The following is a 19,470-nucleotide window of genomic DNA, read 5'->3' as shown; positions in this document are numbered from 1 at the left end:
CTCTCACATTCCTTCGCCTTGGCCGTGGTTGTGGCTGTTGCTTGGGTTGTTCACCCGACTAATCACCACCCTCATCATCTGATGCCAAAACACCCCAGTGAGACCCATAATTCCTAACAACCCTCATTGTCTCCAAGTATCCCATTGTAAACTCATTACCCTCCATGCAAGTCAACGAGCGGGTAATGGCGGGAACGATTAAGCCATAAGAACGGGCCAGTCGAGTGATGAAATGGCCCCCACAGATTGGGCTTCCGGGGCGGGAACTCGTAGCAGAATCCGCTAAGTAGCGAGCCAAAAAATAAGGAATGTTGCAACACACGCCCGGCTGTAAGATGCACCATAAAAAGAACAGATTTTGCTTCGTGACCTTATCCCCATGGCGTTTATGATTGATGGAGAAAGTAATGAATCGGTGTATCAAACGGTGAATGGGGGATCTGATGCTGCTTTCGGGTGATACTCCGGAATTGAATATTCCGGATGCAATGTTGTTCCACAATTCGATCCCCGAGGCCCCATTTTCATAGTCTCGAGCCGCCTCCCTAAAAAACACAGTATATTCAGGAGTCATAGCTTCCTGGGCCGTGTATAACCCCATCCTCCAGGAAAACTCAATCAAGCTGCACTCACGATATTTACCCCCAAGTCTAAAAACTAAGGTTTACGGGGATGTAGGGTCGTGGACATTCTCATGGAATACCACCGTTGCAAAGAATTCCACACACAATTCCTTATATACCCTTTCTTGGATACCGAATAGATTAAGCCAGCCCTTGCAAGTGAACGAAAACCCATTTCCCAAAAATATTTTTGTGAGAAATGGAGACAGCCTATCAAAGATTCCGACCTCCCTCAACCTTGCCCAATTGATTGTAGGGGCAACAACAAATTCCCTGTTGTACAACCACCCTAGCCTGTTTTTGCAACGTGTGAAAATGTCTCATGGCAAGGTGGTTGGAAAAACATAAAATGGGTGCAAACGTGCCACCCCTGTCGGAACTTCTCTTCTGGGAGCCATTTCTGCAAAAATAAACATAAGAGAAAACCAAAAAAACATCCCAAAAGATTAGTATTAAACAGAATCTGAAACTGCAACTGCTCAGAATTCACGTCGTGAGTTCCTACGAATTCACGTCGTGAGTTCGTAATCGGAGTCAGAATCGGTCAAGGCAGAAATCAAATTGGGCCAACATTGTCAATGGGGTTTACTCCTAGGGCGATTTCAAACTCATTACAAACACATGCAGCAAGAAATTCACAAGTTTAGGGTATTGATTTTTAATATCAAATGGAATGCAAACCCTAACCCCTAAATCTAGTAAATAAATTAGCAATAAACAATAAAAGGATGGTCAAATTACCTAAAATGGTGAATCACGTAAGCACAGGAAGAAAATGGGAGGAATGTCGGCTGCAATTGCAAAAATGGGGACCAGAGGGAACACGTTCACTTCGTGGGAGATAAAGAAATGAACTAGGTCAAATGGGTTCTGTCTTTAAGCTTTGGTCCCGTATTGTTCAAAATTCACGTCGTGAATTGTTACCTGTTCACGTCGTGAGTCCGATCTGGGCTATAGAATTGGGCCATTTAATTATATAGGACTGCAACATGGAGTGGGCTAGACTAATATTGTCCGTTTCAACCTGGACTCACGTCGTGAATCATAATGATTCACGTCGTGAATACTGTCTGATCATTAATTATAAACTTCAAATTTGTCTATTAACTAGAACTTTTAATTATTACCACTTAATTTTTAGGGACCCCACACTCAGTGTTATGTTATGTATTAAGTGATTTGGATGATATGATTGATTTCCCTAAAACTAAAAACGCAAAAACTAAAAAGAAAAAAAACACAAACCAAACTCGGGTTGGCTCCCGAGAAGCGCTTCTTTTTTAGGAGTCTTGAGCTGGACTCCATGCCTCCTACGTTCAATCATCAGAAGAGTCCACCACCTGAATCTTTTGCTCCTTGAAACGTCTCTTGTAAGCTTGAACTCGATGAATATACGCCTTTTTAGCCTTGACTTCGTCTCCATCGAGCTTCCGTTTTATCCCTTTAGTCTCTAAATTGTCTTCAAATTTAAGCTCCATAGTATCCTTTTCTTCCTTCACCACTGGACTAGTCACCTTTGATGTAACTTCTTCTTCATCACTCGACATTTCATCACTTTCCTCACTTATCAAAGATGTTGGTTTTGTATAGGCAATGACTTCAACGAAAAACGGAACGGATGCTCTTGTTTTGGTGCGTTTGACTTGTTGAATTGTTTTGATTTCTTCTTCCATAAGCTTCTCTAATTCTGCAAGCTCATCATCATCTTCATCAATGTTGAACACTTCACCTTTAACATCATATCCTTAAAATCCATCTTGTATTCCAAAATCTTCCTTATCATCATCAACCCTCAATGTAAGCTTAGATTCACGAACATCAACTAGAGCGCCAACAGTATTTAGTAAAGGGCGACCAAGAATGATTGGGATATTTGCATTTCATATCCAAAATTACAAAATCAACTTGGAAAACAAACTTCCCAATTTTAACAAGGATGTCTTCTATAATTCCTCTTGGATGCGTCACCGAACGATTGGCCATGTGGATGGTCATTTTTGTTGCCTTCATTTTCTGAATATTTAGCTTTTGGTAGAACGAGAAAGGCATCAAATTTATGCTAGCCCCGGAATCGGCTAAAGCATAAGTCTTCAGATTGTTACCAAACTCACATGGAAGAGTGAGGAGTCCGGGATCTCCCATCTTCTTAGGTAACTCTCCCAATACAGCTCTTGAGCTTTGTTCACTAAGAATGACCTTAGAATTTTTCTTTAACTCATGTCAAGTATCTATTAAATCTTGTAGGAACTTCGCGTATTCTGGAATTTTTGAAAGTGAATCAACAAAAGGAGTATTAATAGGAATACCCTTTATTTGTTGAATAAACTCTAGATGTTCCCTTTCCAGTGGACTAAGACTAGCTCGGACGGGAATGGCAAAGGCGGATTATAAGCTGGAACAGACATGGAATTTTTGTGTTCAGACCGGGTCCACGACGTGAGCATAGCGGGCTCACGACGTGAACTGGGTATTCCAGCAGATTCTTCATTTTCTAGTTTCGGCTTCTTCGGCTTTAGATCGGGCTGTGTTGGCTCCACTTCTAATGCCTCCAAAAATTCACAGATTGCCTCTTCTTCAGTAGCAATAGCCATAACATGAGGTTGAGCTTTCTTTTCGGGAAGTTGTGAAGATAATTTATTAGTCACCAAAGTAGTGAGTTGACCGACTTGGACTTCTAGATTATTGATTGATGCTTGATGATTCTTTAATGAAGCTTGCTGGTCAATCATCATTTTGTGCTGTAATTTCATCATGTTCATGTATTTCTTTAGCACTGCATCAGTATCATCATGTCTTCTCTCGGATGCTTCCATAAATCGGGTCAACATGTTTTCCAAGTCTACTTTCTTTTCGGCTGGTGGTTGATCTTTTTGATAGAAGCCTCGCTTTGTCTGCTTATATTTTTCTTCTTTTTTCCTCTTGTACTCATCATAAGGTAGCCACTCTTTCTTTGGTTTTCTCCAGTCTTCATCATACTTGTCCCCACTTGAGTAGCAAACTTGAGCCTTCTTGTTCCCATGTTCATCCAAATGGCAATCCTTAGTCAAGTGTGGCCCACTACACCTTTCACATCCAACCCTTATTTCATGAATTGATTGGTCCATTTGGGTCAATCTCCGATCCATAGTATTCAGCATCGCCATCATAGCAGCTATCTCTTCAGATTGTGCACCCCTACTGCCTTTTACTCCATCTTGTCTTGGGTTGTGGTACTCTCGAGAGTGTCTTGCGAATTCTTCAATTAACTCCTTGACCACCCTTGGATTCTACTTTGTCAATGGCCCTTGAGAGTCAAGGAGTTGTCTTGTCATAACATTGACTCCATCATAGAAAATAGACATCTCTTGTTGGATGTTTAGGTCATGTTGAGGACAATTCCTTAATAACCCTTTGTAGCGCTCCCAAGCTTCGTATAATGACTCCCCCGGTTGTTGCTCAAAGTTGGCTATTGCCTTCTTGAGTTTAGCTATCTTGGAAGGTGGGCAAAACTGATCTAGAAATTGCTCACGCATTTGAGCCCAAGTAGTAATTGTACCAGGAGGAAGTGCTTTCAACCAGTCTTTTGCAGCTCCTTTGAAAGTGACTGGTAGCATCCTTAGTAAGATGGTGTCTCTGTTAACATTCGGGACATTGAAATAGTCAGCAATGTCGTTGACTTCATCTAGATGCTTAAATGCATCCTCATGATCCTTCCCATTAAATGGAATATCCTTTAGTGTAGTGAGGATATGTCCCTTCAGCTCGAATGTGGCAGTGGCAGGTATCGCTGGTTGTACTAAACCTGGACCAACATCTTCACGAATTCGCTTCTTGTAAGCTCCCATTGACATTTCTTCAATGTTTGCCATCTCGTTTCTTGGCTCGTTCTCGGGTTCACTCGTATAAAGTCCAAACTCAGTCTCGGAGTCGTACTCGGATTCGGTTGGGAAAGGTATTTGATGTATGCTCTCAACTTTTCTCTTGTCCTTTGAAGATGAACTGGACTCTCCCGTTTTCTTCCCCGACTTCTTTGAGAACACTGACTTGAGTTCTTGTAAGGGTGTCTTCTTTGGTGTTTGATCCTCCTTTACGTTCTTATTTTTCTTTTTGTGAAGGGCTGACTCTGGATCTTCAAGTGGTGACACCAAAGGTGTATTGGACCCTCTGGTCATGTACTCCTGAGAAATAAACAAAATAAAAACGTAAAACTGAACCAAAATAGAAAAGCAAACGAAAAACAAAGAAAACTAGGATCACAGTATTCACGTCGTGAGTCTGTAAGGCTCACATCGTGAGTTCTGTAATACTGAAAAAAAAATGAAACTAAAAAAATAACTCTTTGTAGGTTTTACCCCACAAAAAAGATCGATTAATTTAAAGCAAATAAATCAGCAATTACTAAGCCGCTCCCCGGCAACGGCGCCAAAAACTTGATGTGCACAAAAGTACCCACTAATTTTATAATTTATAACCTAACTAACTTAACTAACTAAAATGCACCTAGGCAATATACCTAGTCGAATTATAGAGTAATTGGGTAAGTTGGGTGTCGATCACAGGGAACGGTGTTAACTAATTAATCTACTTACTACTAAATTAACCTAATTATTAACATCTTAAAAGCGTTTTATCTGATTTTACAAGATCAGACGAACTTTACTCAAATTCAATCAATTACTAAAAACACTCCTGTTTAGTTTGAATCCACTTCCTCCTTATGGTTAACTAACACTTATGGATTATCAAGTTGGTCACCAAATATTATATTATTTGTAATTTAAGTCCAAATTTACTAATATTTGACTAATTCATGTAAAACTATGCATGGTCACACACAATCAAACACAGAACCAATTATAGATTATAGGTATGCTATGTAAGATTTATTATGCAAACACCATTATGGTCATAATTTATGTTCTCTAGCACAGCTAAATTTATTTACTTTAATTACTATCTAAGATTTTGGTCGATCGTAGCTCTAGCAATTTAGTGTTCACTAATTCACTAGGTTAACAAGTTCATGCAATTTAATGTTCACTGACTACACAGAACATGAATTCAAGCAACTAAAGAAACAAATATTAACATGCTAGGTAGTAACAAATCGAACACAAGCAAATTACCAACTAACACATCCAATAGTCATTAAACTAAACCATATGTCAGAAGCTTCATCTAGCTAAACAAGAGTTGCTAGATTCAGCTACTCATAGTAGCAAGTAAACAAACACAAATCAAAGTATAAAACATGTTCAAGTATCAGCAATTAAACTAATTATGAACCTCTACTCTTTTGGTGTTGAAAACCTTTTTCCAAGACTTTTCTTCTGCTGAAATTCGTCTTCTGGAACCCTTTTCTCTCGCCAAAAGTTCTCCCAGTCGTAATGAGCAAGAGAATTTATAATATCTCCTTTTTTCGAGGTCACGTCGTGAACCATAAGGATTCACGTCGTGAATGCGAGTTTTCCGTATTCGACAAGGACTCTTTCACCCGGATGCATATCTTCTAGAATACTCTGCTCACGTCGTGAATCATGAACTATTCACGTCGTGAGTACGTTTTTTGCTGAGTTTTCATCCTTCTTCCCTTCAAGCCTCCAAAGTTCCAAATATTGTCAGTTTCAGTCCCTATCTTCGAGAATGCTTCTATTTTGGCTGCAAATAACAATTTATCCTTATAAGTACCATTATTCTATGCAAATAACCAAAATATTAATAAAAATGTAGATAAATATTGCCTAAAAATATGTATAAATATGGCAATATCAAAATACCCCACACTTGTGCTTTGCTTGCCCTCAAGCAAATCTAATTATTAATTCAAACCTTGATCACCATCATTACATAGAACAATCCAACTTAAACTCAGCCATTATGCCAAGACCTTAACGCATGCATTTGTGTCTAAAATTTCCGTAAGTAACCCCCCTCAATTCTAAATACTCACAATCCTCATAAACACTCGGCCACTTCTTTCGAACAATGCTCATTTTATGCAACCCTCCGAATCCATCCTCAGAAAACTTTCTAACCTCAAGGTATTTTTGTAAAGCTACCAAAGCATACATAAACTAGAGAATTACAACTTTTAGAAGATACCACAATACGAAGCTCTTGAATTCTTCACTTCTTGATATTTTGATCTTTGATTTCTTTGAATTCACCAACTTTTATGTTTGATTTTGATATCTTCAACTTTTGAAACTTCAGAATTTTCGATCTTTGATCTTCATACTTTGATACTTTTATGCTCCACAAATTCTTCAATTTTTCACTTTTTGGTAATTTCTCTCTCTATCTTTTTTTTTACATGTACTCACTTTTTTATATCACTCAAAAACCTACATGCTTAAGCAGGGGCGCTTTACTTCAACCCTTATTGGTTAAGGATATTAATTTTCCTGGATACATTTCAGGTTTAGGCTGCTAAACATATCGCATCCCTCAAACTAAGCGAGGTTGTGTTTTTGTCCCATGATTTCACTAGAATAAGGGAGGCCACAAATGCACTATAACGTATATTGGCTCAACTAAACATTTGAGCCTTTATCGGATCATCCCAATGCAACACTAGCGACTTAAGTTCAAATTATTATTACTAGAACTAATATTAGATTATTATTTCAAACCCATGAAAATTTTTAAATTCCCTAAGATTTCTAGCAATTTACTAATTTACTTTTTCGACCTCCTACCCCACACTTATTACATACAATTCCCTCATTGTATGCATAAACTAAATTAAAAGCAATAAAAAGGGAGAAAAAGGAACAGACTCCCCTGGGATAGTGGCGTGATCGAACTCCATAAGTGTGGACAAAATGCGCATCTCGAATGTGGAACTTCTTCAAAATATGAACGTGGATGTTGATCTCGCGAAAGATGTAATAAGCGTCAATAAAATATGGAATCGAGACTCCAAACTTCAACAAAGGTGGTGGAAATCGCCAAGCAAGAAGAATAATGTGGGAAAGCATACGCCACATTAAATGGTAAAGAAACCGAACCAAAATAATCTTCATAACAATCCCAAGAAGAAAAGTGGTGACCCATGTGGTAAAATGCATTAATGGGCTTCATCTTTGTGATCTACATGATTCACGTCGTGAATCATAAGAAGGACCACGTCGTGAAATCGAGAAAACGTGCAAGTCAACGAGCGGGTAATGGCGGGAACGATTAAGCCATAAGAACGGGCCAGTCGAGTGATGAAATGGCCCCCACAGATAGGGCTTCCGGGGCGGGAACTCGTAGCAAAATCCGCTAAGTAGCGGGCCAGAAAATAAGGAATGTTGCAACACACGCCCGGTTGTAAGATGCACCATAAAAAGAACCGATTTTGCTTCGTGACCTTATCTCCATGGCGTTTATGATTGATGGAGAAAGTAATGAATCGGTGTATCAAATGGTGAATGGGGGATCTGATGCTGCTTTCGGGTGATACTCCGGAATTGAATATTCCGGATGCAATGTTGTTCCACAATTCGATCCCCGAGGCCCCATTTTCATAGTCTCGAGCCGCCTCCCTCAAAAAGAAAGTAAATTCTGGAGTCATAGCTTCCTGGGCCGTGTATAAACCCATCCTCCAGGAAAACTCAATCAAGTTGCACTCACGATATTCACCCCCAAGTATAAAAACTAAGGCTTACGGGAATGTAGGGTCGTGGACATTCTCATGGAATACCACCGTTGCAAAGAATTCCACATACAATTCCTTATATACCCTTTCTTGGATACCGAATAGATTAAGCCACCCTTGCAAGTGAACGAAAACCCATTTCCCAAAAATATGTTTGTGAGAAATGGAGACAGCCTATCAAAGATTCCGACCTCCCTCAACCTTGCCCAATTGATTGTAGGGGCAACAGCAAATTCCCTATTGTACAACCACCCTAGCCTGTTGTTGCAACGTGTGAAAATGTCTCATGGCAAGGTGGTTGGAAAAGCATAAAATGGGTGCAAACGTGCCACCCCTGTCGGAACTTCTCTTCTGGGAGCCATTTCTGCAAAAATAAACATAAGAGAAAACCAAAAAAAACATCCCAAAAGATTAGTATTAAACAGAATCTGAAACTGCAAGTGCTCAGGATTCACGTCGTGAGTTCCTACGAATTCACGTTGTGAGTTCGTAATCGGAGTCAGAATCGGTCAAGGCAGAAATCAAATCGGGCCAACAATGTTAATGATGTTTACTCCTAGGGCGATTTCAAACTCATTACAAACACATGCAGCAAGAAATTCACAAGTTTAGGGTATCGATTTTTAATATCAAATGGAATGCAAACCCTAACCCCTAAATCTAGTAAATAAATTAGCAATAAACAATAAAAGGATGGTCAAATTACCTAAAATGGTGAATCACGTAAGCACAGGAAGAAAATAGGAGGAATGTCGGCTGCAATTGCGAAAATGGGGACCAAAGGGAACACGTTCACTTCGTGGGAGATAAAGAAATGAACTAGGTCAAATGGGTTCTGTCTTTAAGCTGTGGTCCCGTATTGTTCAAAATTCACGTCGTGAATTGTTACCTGTTCACACCGTGAGTCCGATCTGGGCTATAGAATTGGGCCATTTAATTATATAGGACTGCAACATGGAGTGGGCTAGACTAATATTGTCCGTTTCAACCTGGACTCACGTCGTGAATCATAATGATTCACGTCGTGAATACTGTCTGATCATTAATTATAAACTCCAAATTTGTCTATTAACTAGAATTTTTAATTATTACCACTTAATTTTTAGGGACCCCACACTCAGTGTTATGTTATGTATTAAGTGATTTGGATGATATGATCGATTTCCCTAAAACTAAAAACGCAAAAACCAAAACGAAAAAAAACGCAAACCAAACTCGGGTTGCCTCCCGAGAAGCGCTTCTTTTTGAGGAGTCTTGAGCTGGACTCCATGCCTCCTACGTTCAATCATCAGAAGAGTCCACCACCTGAATCTTTTGCTCCTTGAAACGTCTCTTGTAAGCTTGAACTCGACGAATATACGCCTTTTTAGAATTCTCCTTTTTAGCCTTGACTTCATCTCCATCGAGCTTGCGTTTTATCCCTTTAGTCTCTAAATTGTCTTCACATTTAAGCTCCATAGTATCCTTTTCTTCCTTCACCACTGGACTAGTCACCTTTGATGTAACTTCTTCGTCATCACTCGACATTTCATCACTTTCCTCACTTATCAAAGATGTTGGTTTTGTATAGGCAATGACTTTAACGAAAACCGGAACGGATGCTCTTGGTTTGGTGCGTTTGACTTGTTGAATTGTTTTGATTTCTTCTTCCATAAGCTTCTCTAATTCTGCAAGCTCATCATCATCTTCATCAATGTTGAACACTTCACCTTTAACATCATATCCTTGAAATCCATCTTGTATTCCAAAATCTTCCTTATCATCACCAACCCTCAATGTAAGCTTAGATTCACGAACATCAACTAGAGCGCCAACAGTATTTAGGAAAGGGCGACCAAGAATGATTGGGATATTTGCATCCTCTTTCATATCCAAAATTACAAAATCAACTGGGAAAACAAACTTCCCAATTTTAACAAGGATGTCTTCTATAATTCCTCTTGGATGCGTCACCGAACGATTGGCCATGTGGATGGTCATTTTTGTTGCCTTCATTTTCTGAATATTTAGCTAAATTTATTTACTTTAATTACTATCTAAGATTTTGGTCGATCGTAGCTCTAGCAATTTAGTGTTCACTAATTCACTAGGTTAACAAGTTCATGCAATTTAATGTTCACTGACTACACAGAACATGAATTCAAGCAACTAATTAACATGCTAGGTAGTAACAAATCGAACACAAGCAAATTACCAACTAACACATCCAATAGTCATTAAACTAAACCATATGTCAGAAGCTTCATCTAGCTAAACAAGAGTTGCTAGATTCAGCTACTCATAGTATCAAGTAAACAGACACAAATCAAAGTATAAAACATGTTCAAGTATCAGCAATTAAACTAATTATGAACCTCTACTCTTTTGGTGTTGAAAACCTTTTTCCAAGACTTTTCTTCTGCTGAAATTCGTCTTCTGGAACCCATTTCTCTCGCCAAAAGTTCTCCCAGTCGTAATGAGCAAGATAATTTATAATATCTCCTTTTTTCGAGGTCACGTCGTGAACCATAAGGATTCACGTCGTGAATGCGAGTTTTCCGTATTCGACAAAGACTCTTTCACCCGGATGCATATCTTCTAGAATACTCTGCTCACATCGTGAATCATGAACTATTGACGTCGTGAGTACGTTTTTTGCTGAGTTTTCATCCTTTTTCCCTTCAAGCCTCCAAAGTTCCAAATATTGTCAGTTTCAGTCCCTATCTTCGAGAATGCTTCTATTTTGGCTGCAAATAACAACTTATCCTTATAAGTACCATTATTCTATGCATATAACCAAAATATTAATAAAAATGTAGATAAATATTGCCTAAAAATATGTATAAATATGGCAATATCACTCCCCAACTGAGGAGCTTTCAGAAGTATACATTAAGGAACTAGTCTCTCGGCACGGAGTACCAGTCTATATAATCTTCGACAGATATATTCGTTTCACTTCTAGATTTTAGAGGAAGTTCCATGATGAGCTAGGTACGCAATTGCATATAAGTACATCTAATCACCCTCGGATCGATGGACAGAATGAAAGGATGATACAAAATCTTGAAGACATGCTACGAGCATGTGTGCTAGATTTTAGTGGAAGTTAGGATACTTATCTACTGTTGGCAGAATTCTACTACAACAATAGATACCACTCCAGTATTGGTAGACCTCCCTTCGAAATGTTTTATGTGAGACAGTTTCGGACACTAATATGTTGGGGAGAAGTACGTCAACAAGTCATGGGAAGTATCGATTTTGTGATCAAGACTATAGAAGTTATCCAGAAAGTACGAGAAAGACTGAAAACTACGCAAAGTCGGCAAAAGAGTTACGCAAATCGACAAAGGTCGGATCTTGAGTTTTTAGTCGGAGACCTAGTACTACTTAAGGTTTCACCATGGAAGTGATGGATTAAGGTGTCTAAGCTCATAAATAGATTGGTATATACTTGTAATTAAAAGCAAAGTCGTTTTTGGGTTGCCCTCATGGCCAGAAATAACTAGAAATTATATTAGGAGAGAGAATGATAATTTATTAGATTATTATATAATTAATAAACTAATTGGAAATTTTAGGAAAATAATTTGTTAATATATTATATGATTAATATACTAATTGGAAATAGATAGTTGATTTGTTGATTTATCATGTGATTAATAAATTAATAAGAGTTCAATTGTTAAATAAATAATTTGTTAATTTATATGATTAATAAATTTATATGAAATCATTTACAATTGATTAGTTATTAATTAGAATTAATGCTGAGTTAATTCGGGATTAATTGGAATTAATTAAAAGTTGTAAGGGGTGAATTGTAACTGTTCAATAGTTGAACAAAAGAAACAATTCTAGAACCCTCCATGGTATGGACGGTTTTGGAGGGTTTGCTAGGGTTTATGGAAGCCTCCTGGTTGCATAAAAGGAAAGGATTTGGATTAGGACTAAATATATTATTTAATCAATTCAAATCTTCCTTTGCCTGCAAGTCACCTAAACTATAAATAGGGCCCCTTGGCTTGTAAATTTCGTTCATGACATTACCCGTAAGCATATGAAGAAAAATTCCCTCATATCTCCTATCTCCTCCTCATTCTAGGGTTTTTGGTTTTGGGTGTGAGCCATTAGAGGCATCAACTTTTGGTGCTAGCTTTCCAAGACAAACAAACACAAGGGATTGAAGTGATTTATTTGCTATAATAAATCTAAATGTATGTAAACCTTAAATCATGAATTTTGATTTTCATAGAGTTTCTTTAGGGTTTTTGAAGTTCATAGTATGTTGCTATCAATTATAGAAAACATAGATCCTTTATAGGTTGCATGTGAACTTAAGTATTAATATTTTCCGCTTTATATGTTTTTTATAACCTATAAATTTCATTAGTGGTATCAAAGCCAATGTTTTCTATTGACTAGTGCAAGAGATGAATTGGTCTTGATTAGGATTTATCGAATATAAACTCTTGCTATTGCAAATTTCGACTTTTGCTAGGGTTTCTTGAAACCCTAACCTCCTTGCCTTATTTTTAAAAATAGCCTTAGGGTTTCTAGTTTCCTTAATTTTTATTTTAATTGCCTTAAAATTTGAATAATTAAAACTTGGTAACCCATAACCCTAATTTCAAAAATTAGAAGGTAGGGATTAAATTTGAATAATTACTTAATAGTTTAATTAAAGATAATTATTTAATTTCAAAATGATTTAATTAATTTAATTAATTGTTTAAATTAAGGATAAAGATAAATCATAATTGGTTTAATAATAATTAATTAAAATTTTAATTCAGATAATTAATATTTAAACCTAGTATTCTGAAAACTTTTAAAATACACCTTTTATATATATATATATATATATATATATATATATATATATATATATATATATTAAACATTAATATTATATGTATAAGAAAAGTCATTCGAATCAATAGTAAGCCTTATTCACTATGCCATGATATAAAGAGGATATAAGGAAAAAAACCTATAAAATGATCGTTAAATGGGTCTCCTTTTCGCCCACCGCTCTCATGTGTGGTGGAGGGTCGTTAGCTGAACTGGTTCGATAGGAGATAATCAGATTAAAAGTATAATCTAGAAAGTACTAGAACCTTCTTTTAAAATCTCACTCTAGTTACTTTAGGAAAAATGTGAATTGTATGCTAATCCATGAAAACATACATCGTTTCTTTATGAGTCGTTAGTGGAGTTTGCGTGGTTAACTGGCACACTAATGTGGGTCTATAAATTTGAAATGATGGCACAACTCGAAAATTATTATTGTTGATGGAGCATGTGTGGTTAACTGGCACATCAATGTGAGATGATAAATGACCTCGAGGTTGTGAAACGGGTTTGCATGGTAATTCACATCTCGTTTGTGATCCTCGGCATCGCAGTCACAATAGTGAGAGCATAATCCGAGATTAAACATGACACTAATAAGATTCAATGAATCTCAAAAGATCTAGGAGTTTCATAAGATTGAAAATTCGTAAAATCCTTACCTACCTAAAATAGATTCTTAATTTGATTATGGCATCTTTTTCTAAAGTTCGAATTGAAAATTTGGATCCTAGACTTGAATTAAATTTTGGGTTAATACTTATTAAAATCAACTAACTGGAATTCTTTCTTTTCCCACTTTTAGATATCTTATTAAAATAGAAATGGTCATCCTCGTTCTTATGGAAATGGTTTTCCTCAATCTTCTAGAGATGGTCCTCCACCTTCAAGTAAAGGTGAAATTGTCTTCCTTTCCTTAGGTAATGGTGGAACTGGACATCATCTCTCTTCAACTCTTCCACCACCTCCTCCTGTGACTCTCCCAACATCACGTTTTCCTCAAGTTGAAAGATATGAAACTACTCAGGCCCGCCCTATTGGCATGTGAACACAAAGATGGAAATTAAGTGTGTGCGCATGTTCTAATAATGAAATCGTACATTGACAAATTGGGAAGAATGAGTATCGAATTTCCGAAGGAGCAAGCCAATGATTTGGTTCTTATCTCGCTTCCTAAGTCATATGGTTTGTTTGTTGAAAACTTTCATATGAGGAATCTCGATGTGACCCTAACTGATCTGGACGAGATGTTGATAACTATAGAAGCAGAAATGCTTAAGAGTACAACTAAAGCAGAAATGTTTGAAGGTTCTAATCCCAAGAAATCATTGTACATTGAAAATGGTAATCAAGAAAAGGTTTCTCTTCCCAACGGAAAGGGATCGGCCAAGGTCAAATAGTTTGATCGTATGTTAAAGAGAAAGGCTCGTTTTAAGATTATTCCATTTGTTGAACCTAATGAGTCCATTTACTTTTATTGCCATTTGAAGGGACATTGGAAACGAAGCTACCCAAAATACTTGAAAGATATTAGAGATATTAAATTCAAGTCGTGTGACTCTACTTCAGGTACATCAATTATCTAACTCTATTGTTTTACAAGTTCCTATTCATAGACTCTTAATATATGATGTGATGATCACATTTTGATGGTATTACATGATCTAAGAGAAAGAAGGAAGCTTTAGCACAACAAGCTAAATCTGATCGTGAGAAATAGACTTTTGTCGCATGGTTTGATGGTCAGAATTTTGAGCTACTACTAAGGAATTAGGATAGCTTTAATAGTTTGCTATTACTCTTCGGAGATATCTTGAAACATAGTTTTATTTTATGCATTGTAAGGACAAATTCCAATTTTCTTTTATCAATAAAATGAAGTTTTGTTATCTTATTTTATTTTATAGTTCCTTTCAATGACATTAATGAACGTGTTTCTAATAATAGCAATATTAATTGTGGATGTGATTCTTATAAAATCGTGCTTGTGGTATTGTCAACTTTGACCAAGTGAAAGAAAATCTCATCACCAAGTTTCAATTGTACATAAATTTGGAGTCATCCAATTCGAATTGGATGATGCATGAGAGTTTTGTTCATTGGAGAAATTATGATAGATTCATTGTTCACATGTTTATGTGAGGGAAGTGATGGATTAATGGATCTTGAACATGTTGTTATGAAGTCCTTAAATCCACCTCAATGGATGATAACTTTATTCTTCATGATTTATTGATGCTTCAGTAAATATGGTTGTGTTTATAAGATTAAGCATAATTCTAATACTTTGAAAAGATTCAAAGAATAGCAGAACGAACAGAAGAATCTATTAGGTAGCGAGATAAAGGATTCTCCAATCTGAAAGGAAAGAAAAGTACTTTAGTATCATGTTTTATGATCATCTTAGTGATTGTGGAATTATATCACAATTGATCCTCGAAGAACATCTTAGGCGCTGTTTGGTTAGCCTCTTAATGATTTCATAAAGTGGCTGGCTCTAGATCGTTCAAATTCAGAGCGTTTGGTTGAAACTATATCAACCTCTTAATCGGCTAGACATTAAAAAATGCTCTTATTCGGTCAGATAGGATAAAGAGTCTGGATGGAAACTATTCCATTAACACCCTTTCCTTTAAAAAAAATAGAAGTCGCCTGCCTCTTTTTTCTGCACCCTTCTTCTTCCAACGTCGTTCTTCCCTCTGCTTTGATTTCAATCTGCCACCATCGGATCTCCAGTGTCGGACCACCTCCGCTTTTGTCGCCTCCTTCCTCTCCGTCTCCCCCTTCACTGGTACGTTTTTCTACTTTGTCTCGTATGGTCGATTTCTTGTTGTGTTGTTGTTGTTTTCTGAAGATGAAATCAATAAACTGTTGTGTTGTGGCTGTTTTCTTGCTGGTTTGTTGTTTTCTTGCTGTTATATGTGATTGGAAGTCCGAAAATATGTAATCTTGCTATTTTGTTGTTGATTTGCTACTTATCTGTGAGTGGAAGTCCAAAAAAATGTGTTCTTGCTGTTTTGTTGTTGTTTTCTTACTGATTTGCTATTTATCTGTCATTGGAAGTCCAAAAATGCTTATTTTCTGCTATGATTTTTCTATTCTTGCTGGATTTTGTTGCTGAATTTTGAATACTAGACATGGCACAAATGGCACAAAAAAAGCCAAGAATTAATTGGAAACAGATAGAAGGTGTGGAAAAAACATTTCTTGAAGCTTGTATTCATGAAATTGTTTGATGTGTGTCGTTATGGATTGAAAATGTTAAACTTTTTTAGGATTTTATTTGACGTGTGTCGTTATGGATTTACAATGTTAAACTTTTTTAAGATTTTATTTGATGTGTGCCTTTATGGATTTAAAATGTTAAACTTTTTTAGGATTTTATTTGATGTGTGTCGTTATGGATTTAAAATATTAAATTTTGTCGTTATTGTGTTTAAAATGTTGAATTTTATATGTTGTTTGACATTATGTTTTTAAAATGTTGAATTTTATATGTTGTTTGACAAGTGACTTATGGATATTGATGATGATATTGTGTATTTCATGTTGCTTTCTTGGTATTGTATGTTTTTAGCTTCGACAAGAATAGAAAGGATAAGCGACTTGAATTCGACATTGACCGGTCATGCAATTACGCAAGAATTATTGCACGGATCTTCTTTATAATGTCATGAGTTGATGTGTCTTTCACGAGAAACGTATGTACAACTATGCAATCATTTTAAACGGAAAATTGGTTGCAAAGTAGTTGGTCAATAATCGTTGAAGAAAAGTTAGCTATGTTTTTTACCGTCATCGGACACAATGAGCGGTTTCGAATGGTTAAACGCAAATTTCAACATTCAGCAAAAACAATTCATAGGTACTTTCATGAGGTTCGAAAGGTGATGATGAATTTTGCAAGAGAAATTATTGTGCCAACATCTTCTAATGCAACCGCAAACACATCAGGACGACATAGATAGTTGAAAGAAATATTTCCATGAGCGATGGGTGCGTTAGATGGAACTCTTGTACATGGAGTCGTGCCCGCTGATCAACAAAATCATTATAGGAGAAGAGGAAAAGGTGAATGCTATCAAAATGTTATTGGAATTTTTAATTTTGATATGATATTCACGTTTGTATGGGCCGGTTGGGAGGGCATAGCACATGATTCACGAGTTCTAAAAGAAGTTGTATATAACCCAACTTTCGGCTTTCCATTACCTCCACCAGGTTTGTAATTTTTTTTTAACTTTGATTATGTAACGCCCACATTTCCCGCTAGGAATTAATAAATATGATGTAATGGTTAGGGTCAACAATTGTAAGGTTAATAAAAGAGAGTTATTTGATTATTGTGTGGTATTTGTATGTATATATTGCACGTTTATAGCTACGTAATGAAATAGGAATAAAATTCGCGTCTAAATAGATTAACGATTAGGACGAATAGCCTAAGAGTAAGACGTATTGGCCGTAACAAGGATTCCGGAGATATAAGGAGCGCTCAAACAGACTTAGAACGAAGAATTTATGATCCGCTGAAGTTTCATGCTCAAACCGGCATGGCTACGGATATCGTAAATAGCAAATCAGAGATATGTCGATTATTAGCCTTAATAATCTAAACAAAAGTCGTAGTTATCATAAAAGAGAATTCATGCGTATAGGTATCGTCTAAATCTGACTTCAATAAAGGAAGTTTGATTTTTCTAAGATTCGACGCAGCAGTGTGGGCACTGATATCGTTTTTTAGATCGGTAGATTGTTAGCCAAAACAATCTAAACGATAGTTTAAGATCTCGTTGTTAGGATACCATCAACATAAAGATAGCCGAGAACAGACATCAGATGAGATAATTATAAATTTTTAACGGACTTTAACAGTCTAAGCCTGTTAAAAATATAACTTTAAAAATAAAGTCAATATTAGTAGATGGAGTCAAAAGAAAAGTTGTAGATCACGTCGATAGCTACGTGTGGATATAAAATACGTCCAAAACGGAGCTATTATGAAGAAGATACGAAACTTTTAATAAGTGGAAATCCATGCGAAGTGTGCGGTGCACCTGGTGTTCTAGAAGAGGGTATGGACGAATCTACACCTGACACGTGGCAGCAGACTTGGGGAACAACGTAGCTCAGATGTGCGGCACGCAGGTCCAATTTCTTGGCTATTAGTAGATGCCATGAGCTCATTCTATCCCACATCTTCTCTACACAACTCTGTATCGATTTCTACTCTTTTGGTCCGAATTCTTCTTAGAGTTTAGGGTATTTTGGCAAGTTTAGAAGTCCCTAGGAGTTCGGAATCTACTAGCTATCAGCCCGGAGTTTTGCCAGTGTAAATTTCCCGGTTTTCGCTAAAATCTTTGAAAGTTAAGCTACACTCTAGCCTTTTTAATGTAACTTATATTTATAGTCATAAGCTGTTATTATGAACCTATAAATAAGATTTATCAGTGATTCCAAGTCGTTATACTGATTAATCTACTTATAGGAGAGGTGTCTAGAATGGTCATGTTGGCTTGGTTGTCAGATTTCAGAAAAGCTTTATGCCGAAATTCACATATATAGACAAATACTCGTATTGCGGCAGGGAGCCATAAATCCACGAGTGTTGGTGTATGCGGAATCACAAAAGTAATATTTGTCCATAAATGTGAATTTTGCAGTTGTTATATGAAAAACATATAATGTATTTAATAATCCGTGACATCCCCAAATTTTCGGCTAGAAAAAGACTAATTTGTTTATGCTTATCTAAAACTAGAGTATCCTTTTTATAGAATACTATTGCGGAATTTGTTCCCAAAAACATCATAAAAGCATTTCCGAATAAATGTATTTTATTTATATTAAAAACTATGAGATCTCATCGCCAATACATTACATAAGCATAAACGGGAATAACATAAGCCTTACAAACATCTATTATTTTACTGGCCTAAAATCCATAAATCTCCCATCCAATCATCACACCTGTGCTCTCATGCCATTACCTGTAATACAATAAACCGAGTACGTCATGAGCACATAGGGTTTTCAACCAACAATAATTAAATCTTTTAATTATATTTTATCATCCGAATATCAACCCGATTACCCCTTCCCACTATCCTCACTCTCTGTCCCTAACATCTATTTTCAAGGGACCTATCCTAAATATCATCCTCGGGATAGACAATAATGCTTAGGGGATTCCTTAGCAGTATGTGTCAATAAGGCAACCATGGGGGATGGAGTACACCTGGTGAACACTTAGTTCAAAAACACCTATAGGTTGCGAGCCTACTAGCATTCCACTGGACTGTCTAGAATAGTTTGTGGTTGTCATCTATACTCCGATAGACGACTGGACTACCTTTAAAGTAAAGGACTCTCATCATCTATTTCATCTTT

At 36.7% G+C, this 19,470-nt stretch overlaps 1 non-coding gene across 1 annotated transcript; it reads left to right on the top strand.

Moving 5' to 3' along the window:
- The first annotated feature begins 3,980 nt into the window (after positions 1–3,980).
- On the top strand, positions 3,981–4,087 carry LOC145141624 (small nucleolar RNA R71). The gene has a single exon (XR_013722817.1). It is a non-coding gene; the product is annotated as a small nucleolar RNA R71 (small nucleolar RNA).
- Positions 4,088–19,470: the final 15,383 nt, after the last annotated feature.

This window comes from Lactuca virosa, chromosome 9, assembly GCF_052849685.1.
Source record: "Lactuca virosa cultivar CGN04683 chromosome 9, Lactuca_virosa_CGN04683_v6, whole genome shotgun sequence".
NCBI lineage: Eukaryota > Viridiplantae > Streptophyta > Magnoliopsida > Asterales > Asteraceae > Lactuca > Lactuca virosa.
The sequence above is the reverse complement of the archived record's forward strand: the minus strand, read 5'-3'. Positions and strand labels throughout refer to the sequence as shown.